Source organism: Tursiops truncatus, chromosome 3, assembly GCF_011762595.2.
Source record: "Tursiops truncatus isolate mTurTru1 chromosome 3, mTurTru1.mat.Y, whole genome shotgun sequence".
Taxonomy (NCBI): domain Eukaryota; kingdom Metazoa; phylum Chordata; class Mammalia; order Artiodactyla; family Delphinidae; genus Tursiops; species Tursiops truncatus.
This window is the reverse complement of record NC_047036.1, coordinates 89,124,876-89,139,606: the sequence shown is the minus strand read 5'-3', so window position 1 is coordinate 89,139,606 and position 14,731 is coordinate 89,124,876.

The following is a 14,731-nucleotide window of genomic DNA, read 5'->3' as shown; positions in this document are numbered from 1 at the left end:
GTATCCATTAACTACTTATTGGAGATATAGATGATTTTACTACTTATGTCTTTTAACCTTCCTAGCTTTATAAGTGGTTGATCTACCGCCTTTACTGCATATTTGTCTTTACCAATGAGAATTTTCCTTTTGTAATTTTTGCTTTTATAGTTGTGGTCTTTTCTTTTCTGCTAATAGAAATCCCCTTAAAATTTATTTTAAAGCTGGGTTAGTGGTGATGGACTCTTTTAGCTTTTTCTTGTCTGTAAAACTTTATCTTTCCTTCAAATTTGAAGGATAACCTTGCCAGGTAGAGTATTCTTGGTTGTAGGTTTTTCTCCTTTCATCATCCTGGGCAGGAAGCCCGGGCTGGGGAGACTGGGGTGGGGCTTGGACCCCTTGCTCCTTGGGGAGCATGTCTGCAGTTATGATGATCTTGCCATTTACGGATCACCTACCTCGGGGTGTGGGTCTTGACTATACTGTGTCTCTGCCTCTCCTACCCATCTCATTGTGGCTCCTTTTTTATATCTTTACTTGTGGAAAATCCTTTCTGGTAGTCTTCAGCCCATTTTCATAGATAGTTGCTCTGAAAATAGTTTTAAATAGTTGTAATTATGGTGTGCCCATTGGAGGAGGTGGGTTCAGAGTCTTCCTACTCAGCCATCTTGGCCACACTTTGACTTGACACATTTTTGAAAAAATATTCAATGAGAAGAAAACTAGACATAGAAAGATATAGTTCATTGCCCAAGGTATTTAACTGCTTAATAGAAACAAGGCCTGGAAACTGGGTCTACTAGTTGTTAGTCAATGCCTTTCCATTTCAGGAGGCTTCTTCCCAAGAGCACACACAAACGGACCAATCAATAAAACAACATTTCCCAAACCTGTGTTCTGCAGAGCCTTTTACAGGGCTTTGTTAACAGGTGCTACAAAAAGTTTATGGCTAAATTGCAAAACACTTTAAATTCAAATACACATTAACTTAATTAAAGATATAAGTAAAACCAACAAAACCCAAACCATTAGAAGAATTTATAAAGCATATTAAATGTGACAAAAAAAGTTCTTTAATTTTTACAGCATAGTATACTTTTTCCACCCTATTCTTCTTAGCATCCTACAGAATACTACTTTAGGAAATGCTGGATGAGAGGATGAAATTCATTGCAAATGAGAAAATTCATGCCAACAAAACAACTACTTTAAAATTTAATTGCATTTTACTCTAAGTTTTCCAGAAGACTACCTGAGTTGTTTGTTGTTGTTTCCTCAAGGCAGGAAAGATGCTGCCCTCTGGGATGATTGAAAGAGTGAATTTAAAGGTCTATCCTAAAAGTGAAGTAAGAGATCCATCAGGGTGACATGGGCAAAATGGAATCAAGCAAAACTGATAGGGTTTAAGAAGAAGAAATGAGAATAGGAAAATCAAATATTTAAGGCCTATCTATGAGGTTACAGTATTTCTTCAGAAAAATCCCCATGAGCACAAAGAAAGATTTTTCACATTTCCTGTATTTAATATCACTGGTGAAGAAAAACCACTGCACAAGTATGCAATGGGTAACACATTTTCAGTATTATGTTCCATTTCTGTTGTACCTCCCAAGACTACCATGGACATTGGGGCAGGTATAATGACACCACCCAGGGGGGCACCCTTCACATTGTGGATGATGCAGATTTGTGTAACAATTAGAACAATTTTGGCCATAAAATTCCAATGAAATCAGCAATATAACAATTGTAAACAGATGGAAGCAAAATATCCTGAGGAAGGGGACCCTTTTTCAAAGCCACCAATGAGTTACCTGAGTTAGTAGCAACCCTAGGACATTTTCTCACAACCTGTAAAATTCAGAACCCCATTTCAGCCTGGAAAACTGTGTGATACCACCATTTAACATTAGGATGACAAAAGAATGCCGTAAGAAAAGAAATGTTTCTCCATCCAGCATACTTTCATTTTGTGTGGAGACCTGGGCCATGTGCCATCACCCCTTAACCTGAGGAGCTAAGAATCTAACTAGACATGAAGAATAAGTCTCATTTGGGGACATTCATGAATTCTTCAGAAGTGTTTATTCTAGGTCTATTAATAAGAATTGCCTTGCTAGGCAATAGAAGCAGTTGATACACAGAATTGAGTTTTAAATGCCATTTTCTCATACAAGGACAATACATTTTGAAATGTTAAAGGTGAGAATTTTATAAATTATATTACTCATTCAAAAGTGAAACACTAAAATTAAGTCAGTACATTCCACTTATAAGTGTTGGAGATAGCAGGATCAAAACTGGCACAGCTCCACCTCCCTGGAGCTTATAGTCTAGTGGGGAAGACAGACTAGACAAATTGTCACACAAATAAAATATAACTACAATTGTAAAAACTTTAGGAAAAGAAATTATGGAGTGCTCTAAGCACTTAAGATAGAGGATCCCCATGAAGATCAGGGAGTCAGGATAGCACTTCCTGAGGAAGTTATCTTTAAGCTGTGATGTGAAGATTGAGTAAAAGTTAGATAGGAAAGGCATGAGGAATGAGAGTTCCAGGCAGTGGAGAGATGTGTAGAAGCCCTCAGGCAGGGAAGACCTCAGGTGTTCAAGAAACAGAATAAGCCAGAGTGGCCACTGGCTTATTATAAGTGAAAGAAAAGGGATTGATTAGAGGGGGCAGGTGAATTAGATTATGTAGTTCCTTCTAGGTTACGCTAAAGATGTTAAATTCTTTCATGAGAGCAAAATGAAGCCTTTGAAGCTTTTTAAGCAGGGAATAGATACCACATTTTTTAAAGCCTGCTTTGGCTGCTGTGTGCAGGAAGATGGAAAGAATAGAGCAGGGAGACCAGTTGGCTATTGTATTTGTTCAAGTGGGAGATGATAGTTTAGTCTTGAATAATGTCAGTAAAGATGGAGAGAAGTGAACAGGTTAGAGATGTATACTGGAAATAGAATCTGTAGGAAATATAATTAGATATAAAATGAGTTATTTGTGCTAATAAAGGCACATGAGTGAAAATGGGATAATCCCCGAAAAAGTGTGTATTTACACAGTGTTATATGTAATTTAAATGATGATATTTCATGTTTCTATGGTACATGGGAGTTTACTAAGTATTTTCTCAAAGATGAAAATTATTGAGCACCTGCTATGAGCTAGACACTATTCTAGGCATTGAAGATACAGATGACATGGCACAGACAAAATCCATGTCCTCATAAATCTTGCCTTCTGATAATGGAGGCAATCAGTGAAGTAAGCAAAAAAAGGTACCATATCAAGTGGCAATAATGTTTATAAGGTAAGGTGAAGCAGGGTAAGGAGTTGGGGGAAGGAGGACAGGGCTCTTCTGGCTACTTTGCTTGTCAGGGAAGGCCTCTTTGATGAGATAACATTTGGGTAGACATCCAACTGAAGTGAAGAAATTCAGCATACAAAGACATGGGGAGAAAATGATAGGAGATAAGGTTGGAAAGTATAGATGATGTCCTACAGGACCCTTTTGTCAGGGAGTTTATTCATTAGCATCTTCCTTATGAAATGACTGTAGACTGACTGGGTTCTTCCACCAAAGATCACTGATCTCTCAGGGTGGTCTCCTATACAATTAACTCTGTCTTCTTTCAGGACTGAGGATGGAGCAGTCTTGCTCATGCCAGCCCTGGTTCTTCTGCTCTCCATTACCACGCCCACATCTTTGTTAACTAGTCCTTTGTAAATAAACCTTCCTCAAATTATGCTACTATGTGTAACTGTTTCCTGTTGGAACTCCAGGTGATACAATGTTCAACAAATGTTTAGATAAGAAGTTAGATGCAATGATATGGTCCAGATACGCATTTGGATTTTAATTCTTTTTGGATAATCCACACTTATTTTATAGACATTTATAATACAGTATATATTATACAGTTATACATATATATACAGTATATATACAGTTATAATACAGTAAATCCTACTCAAATATAGACCAAGAAAATAAATTCTAATAATAGGTAGGTTTTAACCTCTGGGTAGTGGGATCATAGATGATTTTTCTTTTCTTTTGTATCTCTCCATATACCTTCTAAATTTTCTGTCACAAAATTGTATTCTTTTTAATTCTTAGAGAAGGAAAGCATCTCTTCTTAGTTCAATTTGTCTTTTGTGCTTGCTCAAGATCTTTCACTAGCCTCATTCCTGTCCTTCAATTCTCGTTACCTATTTTTAACTGGTTGTAGAAAACTCCTGCTAGTTTCAGGGACATTTAAAGCCTAATCCTAAAATGATACATTTTTTATTTGGTTGTTTTGTAACAAAGCAAACACTTTTATCTCCACGGGAAACTGAATTTTTATTGACTGGACACTCTTCAGTAGAATCACAAATGTGATCAAACAAGAAATGCTTTGCTTGCTTTTTTTAAGAACATAGTGTTCCCAAGGAAATAGCCATCACTTCCTTGAATATACATTTAAGAGACGCGATAAAGAACAAAGGAAATGTAATAATTATAAATATTAAAAAGTAGGGCTTCCCTCGTGGCGCAGTGGTTGAGAGTCCGCCTGCCGATACAGGGGACATGGGTTCGTGCCCCAGTCCGGGAGGATCCCACATGCCGCGTAGCGGCTGGGCCCGTGAGCCATGGCCACTGAGCCTGTGCGTCTGGAGCCTGTGCTCCGCAACGGGAGAGGCCACAACAGTGAGAGGCCCACGTACCGCAAAAAATATATATATATATTAAAAAGTATTTTCCTATAATGTGCTAGCTTACAACCTGCCTTTCTGATGAAAGAAATAAAAACTTCTATAAGATTATCTGTTTCCATTAATTAATTCTGTCTAAATTATGCTATTTATTATTTTGGATTAAAAAAATTGGAAATGGAAAATAACCTTGCCGTTCTGCTATCCCTTTAATGGGAATTGCTCCTATCTAAGTCTCCCCACTAGTTTTATTCAAACAAAATTTTATGGAAGTAATAACACACATACACAAACATGTAAAAATCATAATTTTTCTAGCTGATTGATTTCTGTAATATGAACACACCTTTGTATTTACCACAAAAATCAAGAAACAAAGTCTTCACAGCACAAGAGAAACAACCCCTGTGCTCCCTACCAGACACCAACCCTTTCACACCCCAAAGGTAACCACTATTCACACTAATACCACAGATTAGTCTTAAATGGTTTTGAATTTTATATGAATGGAATTATATACTATTTACTCTTTTGTGTCTTTTTTCCTCAACATTACATTTGTGAGATTAATCCGTGTTTTTATACATATCAGTGATTTGTTCTTTTTTATTGCAGCATAGTATTTCTTTATATAAATATACTGCAATATATTTATCCATTCCACTGTGGATGGACTTATGAGTTATCTCCAGGTTTGGACTATTATGAGTGATGCTGCTTGTAACTTTTTGTATATGTCTTTAGCATGCATATGTGTGTATTTCTGTTAGGCATGTATGTAGGAGTTGAATTTCTAAGTCAAAATATGCAACTGTTCAGCTTTAGGGTAGGATGCAAACCAGTTTTCCAAAGTGGTTCTACCAGGAGAATATGAAAGTTCCAGTTGTTCCACATCTTTGCCAACTTGCCATATTGTGAGTCTTTTTAAAATTAACCAATCTGGGGCTTCCCTGGTGGTGCAGTGGTGGGGAGTCCGTCTGCCTGTGAAGGGGACACGGGTTCGTGCCCTGGTCCGGGAGGATCCCACATGCCGCGGAGCAGCTGGGCCCGTGAGCCATGGCCGCTGAGCCTGCGCGTTTGGAGCCTGTGCTCCGCAACGGCAGAGGCCACAACAGTGAGAGGCCCGCGTACCGCAAAAAAAAAAAAAAAAAAAAGTTAACCAACCTGGGGGGTATATGTGGCATAACATTGTTGTTTTATTTTGTAAATATTTCCCTAGTGATTAATGATGTTGGGTAATGACGTTTGTCATAAGTTTATTTAGATATCCTCTTTGGTGAATTACCTATTTCAGATTTTGCCCATTTTTTAAAATTGGTCTGTCTTTATATTTTGAAATATAGGACTCCTTTATATATCTATTTACAAACCTTTCTTTGTTTTTATGTACTGCAAATATATTCTCCACTCTGTGAGTTCATTTCTCTTTTTTAATTGTTTCCTTTGATGAATGGAATTTTATGTTAAGGAGGAGGTCAAATTTCTCAATCTTATCTTTTTTTTTTTTTCGGTACGCGGGCCTCTCACTGTTGTGGCCTCTCGCGTTGCGGAGCACAGGCTCCGGACGCGCAGGCTCAGCGGCCATGGCTCACGGGCCTAGCCGCTCCGTGGCATGTGGGATCCTCCCGGACCAGGGCACGAACCCGTGTCCCCTGCATTGGCAGGCGGACTCTCAACCACTGCGCCACCAGTGAAGCCCTCAATCTTATCTTTTATAGATGGCATTTTTTCTGTACTTTTTAGAAGTTTTTCCATCCCTCAAAGGCATAAAGATATTTTTTCTATATTATCAATCTAAAACCTTATTATTTTACCTTTATTATTTAAGCCAACAACCCATCTTGAGTTTATTTGGAAGTGTGAGGTAGAGGTAATGACTCATTTTTTCACTGTTATCCTTTGACTCACCACTATTTTTTGGCAAGAATATTTCCCCCCATTTCTCTGCATTGACAACTTTGTAATAAATCAGATATCCATATATGTGGGGTCGGTTCTGAACCGTATTTTGTTTCATTTACCTATGTTCTATCCTTGCACCAATATCACCCTGCCCTAATTACTATTCTGTCATTTGCTCACATAAGTCTTCCAGTTCTGACCTTCAAAATTGTCTTGGCTATCTTAGGTCTTTTATATTTCCACTTATGTTTTATAATATGCTTGTCAATTTTCACCCCTCAAAAAATCACACACAAAAAAATAGATTTTGGTTGGGATTCAATTGATCTGTAGATAAGATAAATTACATCTTTATAATATCATAGCTTCCAGTGCTTGAATATGATATACCCTTTTATTTACACCATATTTATTTTCTCTAAATAATGTTTTATAGTGTGCATGTGTGGGTGTGTGAGTGTGTATAAGAAGTCTTGTACATCTGTCTTTAGGTTTATTTTTAGGTATTTGAATTTTATGCTACTTTAAATATTCTTGAAATTTTGTTTTCTAATTGCTTGCTGCTTGTATATAGAAATAAAAATGTTTTTGGGGGCTTCCCTGGTGGCGCAGTGGTTGAGAGTCCGCCTGCCGGTGCAGGGGACACGGGTTCGTGCCCCGGTCCGAGAAGATCCCACATGCCGCAGAGCGGCTGGGCCAGTGAGCCATGGCCGCTGGGCCTGCGCATCCGGAGTCTGTGCTCCGCAACGGGAGAGGCCACAACAGTGAGAGGCCCGCATACCGCAAAAAAAAAAAAAAAATGTTTTTTGTATAATGCTCTAGTATCAAGAAACTTCTGTATTCACTTATTAATTCTAATAGTGTATCTATAGATTCTTTGGGGTTTTCATTGAATATAATCATATTGACTGTGAATAATGACAGTTTCTTTTCCAATCCTGACATCTTTTACTTGTTTTTCTTGACCTGTTGCCCAGGCTAGAACCTCTAAAACAATGCTGAATAAAAGTATAGCTAGCAGATATCCTGATCTCATTCCCAACCTCAGGGGAATGCTTCTTCTCTTTCACTATTTAGGATGATGCTATCTATAGGCTTTTTTAATAGATAAACTTTATCAAATTAAGGTAGTTTCCTTCTATTCCTATTTTGCTAAGAGTCTTTATTATGAATGGGTATTAAATTTCATCAGATGTTTCTAATTCATCTATTGAGATATCATATAATTTTTCCTCTTTGGTCTTTTAATGCAGTGAATTGTACTGATTGATTCTTGTATAACTAAACCAAACTTACATTGTTAGCCATGCTGTATGTTTCCTTTTGTATATCACTGGATTTGGTTTGCTAGCATTTTGTTTAGGATTATTTTACATCTATGTTCATGAAAGAGACTGTAATTTTTCTTTTTTGTAATATTGTTATAGGATTTTGCACTCAAAATTATGCTGGCCTCAAAAAATAAGCTGACTGTTGTTTTCTGTTCTCTGGAAGTGTTTGTATAAGATTAATACTATTTTGTCCTTTAATGTTTAGAAGAATTCATTAGTGGCGCCATCTGGGCCTGAAGCTTTTTGTAGGATGGCTTTTAAATAGAAATTTGATTACTTAAATTAGATATAGGAATATTCATATATTAGTTCTTCTTACATCATTTTTTGAAAAGTTGTGTTTTTCAGTCACCTTGCCCATTTTATTTGACTTTTCAATTTGTTGGCAAAAAGTTAATACTATTCAGCTATGTGTTTGTAACAAATGAAGAATCTATAGTGATGTCATCATTTCTACAAGTGGTATTAGGAATTCTCTTTCTCTCTCTCTCTCTCTCTCTCTCTCTCTCTCATCATTCTTGCCAGGGGGTTATCTTTCTTATTAACCTTTTCAAAGGATTAACTTTTACATTTGTTTATTCTTATTATTGGATTTATTGCTATTTCATTATTTTTTTTGCACTTTTATATATTATTCCTTCCTCTGCTTTTGGGGGCTCTACTGGTGTTTTCTTTTTCTTTACCTTTTGAGGCAAATACCTAGATCATTGATTTTCAGCCTTTCCTTCTTTGAAATACATGCACTAAAAGCTATAAATTTACCTTTTAACATAAGTTTTAGCTGCATTCTACAATATTTGATATGTTCTATTTTATATACTTCACTCCAAAATATTTTCTAATTTTTATTGTGATCTCTTTAACAAATGGATTTTATATAAATATACTTTAAATTTCTGGGCATTTGGTGATTTCCTATTTTTTAGATAGATTTTTACCTTCATTTCACTGTGGTCAGAGAATATGCTCACTATTATGTTCTTTGAAATTTGTAGAGACATGTTTTATGGTCTAGCATAACTCAGTTTGTAAATAATTCAAAAGCACTAGAATATAATTTATATTCTGAAGTTTTGAGTAGAGTTTCCTAGATATACCAGTAAGTTCCATTTTTTAACTCATGTTGTTAAATTATCTATATTCTAGCTAACTTTTGTATGTTTCTTCAATCTATTACTGAGAGACGTGATTAAAATCTCCCTCTATGATTGTTTCTAGTTTGGGGTGATTACAAATAAAACCACTGTAAACATTCATATACAGGTTTTGTGTGAACATAAATTTTTATTTAACTTGGGAAAATAAATGGGAGTAGGATTGCTAGGTCTTATATTAAGTGTATTAAGTGTATTGCTAGGTCTTATATTAATCTTATAAGAAATAGAAAACCTTTTATTTCCCCAATTAGCTGTACCATTTTCCATTCCCACTGGCAATGTATGAATACCAGTGGCTTTAAGTACTTCCTTGCAAGTATTTGGTTTTGTCTCTTATTTTTCTTTTTGCCATTATAATTAGAGCGTGTAGTATCTCATTGTGATTTTAACTTACATTTTCCTAATGACTAAGGATGTTGAGCATTTTTCATACGCTCAGTTGTCATCTGTATTTGTTTTAGGTGAAGTCTCCTTTCAAATCTTTTGCCCATTTTTTAATTGAATAATTTGTTTTTTTATTATTGAGCTTTGAGACATCTTTACGTACCCTGGTTTCAAGTCCTTTATCAGAAATGTGATTTACAAATATTTTCCCTCATTCTATAACTTCACTTTTTATTCTCCTGAAAGTGTCTTTCAAAGAGTAGGAGGTCTTAATTTTGAGAATGTTCAATGTACCAATTTGTTCTTTGATGGATTGAGCTTTTGACATCGTAGTTAAGAAATTTGTGCCTAACCTAAGCTCACAAGGACTGTCTTCTATTTTTTTCCTGGTAACTTTAAAATTAAATCCCAGACCTTGTTTCTGAAAGATTGTAGAGATAATTTGACGCTCTAAATGATGTCATCTTCCTCCTAGAGAGAACATACTTTAGCTTCTGTTAGGCAATTAGGTTAGAGGCAGATCATTTTAATCTAATTGGGGATTGAGATGACTCAAATCTTGGTTTCAGTTTTTGTGAAGGCAAGTATGTTCCCTGTTTGCCCTGAAGTTTAAGGCTTCATGGGAGCTCATTGAAAGTGTACAGTTTTTATCAGCCCTCCTCTCTGGTGGGCCCTAAACCCAAATTTTTGTCTCATCAGCCTTGTGAGCCTGCCAAAATCTCTGCTTAGTTTTTCTTCACTTCATCCATTGTTTACAGATCAGCAAATGGCTCAGGAGAAATGTTCAGCCAGATGTCAGGTTCTCCCTGTTCTACCCTTCTCTTCAGCATTATAGCACCTCAAGCACAGAGAGAAACTTCTTGGAAGCTCTTGGATGGCTTCAGCCATTTTTTTATGAAGCTTTCACAATTTTAGTCAGTGAGAGGTTTGGTCTAATATAAGCTAGTTTGACATAGTCTAAAGCAGAATTCCTCCCCATCAATTTTTCACATTGATTGTTCTAGAAGTATAGTATTAACTCAGTCTCAGAGATTAACTTTCCTTTCTAGCAATTAGCGTATTTTGGGAGCTAAGACATTATAAACATATAGGTTCATATGGATGTGGGAAATGACTTCATTTCCCTATGGAAGCAGAGGTGAAGAAGAGTGATTCTCCAGTGTTTCTAGGAGAACGTTTTACCAACGTAGAATGAGAGAAGCTGATAGTTAACCACCCGCACAAGCTTAATGTAACAACTTTCTTTGCCTAAGTAGCATCAAAAATTTAATTACTTTCTCCTGCTGTCATTTTTTTTTTTCTTTATTTTGCGGTACGCAGGCCCATCACTGTTGTGGCCTCTCCCGTTGCGGAGCACAGGCTCCGGACGCGCAGGCTCAGCGGCCATGGCTTACGGGCCCAGCCGCTCCACAGCATGTGGCATCTTCACGGACCGGGGCACGAACCTGTGTCTCCTGCATCGGCAGGCGGACTCTCCACTACTGTGCCACCAGGGAAGCCCCCTCCTGCAGTCATTTTATGTGTTTATCTCCCCACAACCTTATGCCCTCAAAAGGGTTACCACTGGCAAACACATCTGTCACGTAATATCTAGCATTTCATCCAGGACTTGATAGTGTGGTTCCCTGGGATGATCCAGGATGAAGGAATTTGTCTTCAAAGTGTCAGATGTCTTCAAAGATAAAGTTTACACAGTCAACATTAAATCTTTGATAGCAGCTCAAAAATAAGTGAAATAAGAAATACCAGATGTAAGTGCATATGTGCCAGCTTTCAAAATCAAAAGTAAACTCCTTCTAAGAATCCCAAATGGAGATGCTATAGAGCTTGTCAAGGGCTGCACCAACAGCTGGACCAAGTCTAGTGAGACTATGAGAAAAGTGAGTGAAGGTAAGCTTTATACAAAATACAGAAATAGAAAAAGAAGAAGGAGAAAGGGAGGACTCTTAAAATTAAAAGAAATGTTTAGGTTATAAGGAGAAATGAAAGGTTTAACTTAATAATAAGCAGCTTGACTAAGATAAATGGCTAAAACAAAGATTTGTAAAGTATGGATATTCTGAGCTTTCTAAACTGAGTATCTTTAAAGGATGGGTAACAGATATGATCTGTGTCCATTTGCTCCACACACAGAGTACAAAATGTTTGGGATTAATTGACCAAAGGAGAAGTTTAGAATTCTGGCTCTGGAGTGACCTTGGGAATAAGGTCTGCAAAATGGCTTCTGCAAAATGGCAGATTTTTAATGAAATCTAGGCTTCTGCAAAATGGCAGATTTTTAATGAATTGTCTTTTAGGATCTTAAAGGTCTATAAGTATAACTCAGCTGTAATTTTTGATATAAGGAAGTATTGGACTTATATTTTCCTTGACATTTTGCATTCAATAAAATTTACTATGGTGGTATTTAGGCTGCTTTTTTTAAAAATCATAGAAATATGGATTGTACAACATATTCTTTTCTCTTGATCATCAGTCATTTAATATATACAAATCAAACTGTAAATACAAGTACATACAATTTTCAGGGAACCTGGATTCATAAGCCTAATTGGCCATGGAAGTCATTACTTCAGACTCATACTGAGCTAAGTTTTGTGGATACTTTCACCCCCTGTGTAGTTGCTTTTGGATGAGTATAGATTTACCTCATTCAAGAAGAAAAGAGACTTTATCACCAAATATTTATGTTGAAACTAAAATTTCCTATCAGCAGTTTTAAAAGACACAATGTTAACCTATCCTTTACCTGCTGTTGCCTTAACTCTTTTTTTGTTATTATATTTCTAGTTTGAAACAAAAAATCTAAATACTGAAGTTATAATACCTAAAAAGCAACCCATAAAACTGATCCTAGAAACGTTCATGTTTCTTTCAGAGATGTTTTAGTAATTTATCTTATTTTTAAATTCCCACCGCTCACTTAAAAGGCAGCTAACATTAATGTATCTGCCTGCAATTATCTTAAAATTTCACAAACACAATTTAGTGACGTTTGGAGGAGGCAGGGGTCTTTGAAGACAACACAGGCCAAACCTAACATCACAGTTAAGAATCAGAAACTCCAAACATGTAAGTCGCTTATCCAAGAAAACACAGCCTTTTTATATATTAACAGCGTCCTGTTCTCCTGACTCTGTGTTAACTGCTTCTTGAGCCTAACAAGTTTACCAAATGTCCGTTTAAGTGAAAACCATTTTACCAGCTGTTTAGACAGAGCTACAAAACAAAGAAAACACAATTCTTATTCTCAAAATTGAAAGCTCCAGGACAAGCTAGCCCTTGTGTGTCTTGTTTATTGCTGTCACTCAGTACCTGACTGAGTGCCTGGCACCTGGAGAGCACTCCATTAGTATATTGAGTGAAAGGAACTTAAGAAAGAAGGTAAACTAAACAGGAGAAGGCTCACCTGTTTCAGAGATCAAGGAAGGCAGCATGGCAGAAGGGATCTGAGCAGAGGGCTTTAAGGGATGCAAGTGTAACAGAATACATTCTTCAGAGGGGGATGGAGAAAACAATCACAGGTCTAAGCATGTATAAACTTTATCATTAAAAGTCATCCAATTTGCCCCAAGGGTAAGTAGCATTCTTTTTTTTTTTTTTTTTTTTTTTTTTGTAGTACGCAGGCCTCTCACTGTTGTGGCCTCTCCCGTTGTGGAGCACAGGCTCCGGACGCGCAGGCTCAGTGGCCATGGCTCACAGGCCCAACCTTTCTGCGTCATGTGGGATCTTCCCGGACCGGGGCACGAACCCACGTCCCCTGCATCGGCAGGCGGACTCTCAACCACTGCGCCACCAGGGAAGCCCGTAAGTAGCATTCTAATTTTAAAGATTTTTTTTTTTTAATATTTACAAAGACCTATAGCACTGTTTCTTTAGTCAGGTAGATGTCTTGAGCAATCCATTCGAGGAAGATCACTCAGTCTAACGTCATGAAGCCCATATCCTTCATGTACTGATGGAGACATGGGAGGCACATACTGAGCTTGTATTTCTAGATCAGTGCAGTTTTGAACAGACATGGCAAGAGCGGCAACCTGCAGAATTTTTGTGGGTGGCATCAGAAGAGCTTTCCTGGGTGCAATTGAGGCAAAAGGAAAGAACTAGTGCATGAATGCATTCTTCAAGATTTGAGGACAGTTTCAGTACCTAGCATTTTAAATGTGTTCTGTTTTAAAAACACATAGTGTTTACTGTGTCCCAGGCATTGTTCTAAGCAGCTCACAGAACTGATCTCAGTGACTCTTGAAACAGCCCTATTAGGTAGACACCATCCTTGCTTTATAGATGAGGAAACTCAGGTGTGAAGTTAAATAACTCACTCCAGGTCATCAGCTGGTAAATGGCAGAATCAAGATTTGAACCCAGGCAGTCTGGCCCTAGAATCCCTGGCAGCCTTCAAACACAATGTCATGCTTGCTTCTGGATGTGAGGAATAGGATATGGACCCAAAGGAAATAAAGCCAACCTCTTCTCTCTGCTTGACCTTTTCCAGCAGGCTCTTGAGGAATTGCAGGGCTTGGCCTAAGCTAAGCCTTTCATTCCTATACTCAACATCCCTTTATTTGAACCAATCTTAATTGTGCCCAGAAACTGATGTGTGAGTTGTCTGTGGGAACCACTAATTTCACGGGCACTGCGTTGTCCATTGGTAATGGAAATTGCCCTCTTCCCTGACAGGCAGTGGGAAAGGGACCTGGGGCTCTCCATGGAGGGTCTGGGGAAGCTTGGCTGACAAATGTAGTAAATGAATATTCAAGAGCTAAACTGGTAAACTGTCAGGTGCACAAGTGTGGAGATTGGCTAATTAAAGTGAGAGTCTAAAAGAGAAGAAAGTGCTAACTCTTGTGTGTTTAGCACAATTACGTGCTGAGCATTTTACCTACATTAGCTCATTTAATCCTCGTAACAATCAGAGGAAGTTAAAAACTACTATCTGCTTTGAAGTAGAAGTCTTAGAGTCTGGGAGGATTAACTGTTTTGTCCAAGATCACACAGCTTCTGTAAACAGCAAAGGTGGGTCAGAACTCTTATCTGAGCCCCAAACAATGCCCTTCCTATCCCACCTTACCAAATGCTGCATCAGGACAGCTGAGGGAGCTGAGCTAAAGGCAGACATGCTGTGGACTCTGGTACAATGATAAAGAACACAGTGTTGACTCTTTGCCAGGGTTAGCCAGGACCAGAAAGAAAGCAAGAAGCAAGGTGATATGGCTCATAAGCTGTGGCTGAGTGCATAGGAGTCAAGAAGCCAGTGTTTAGGAGTGTGGCCAAAGCGAGAG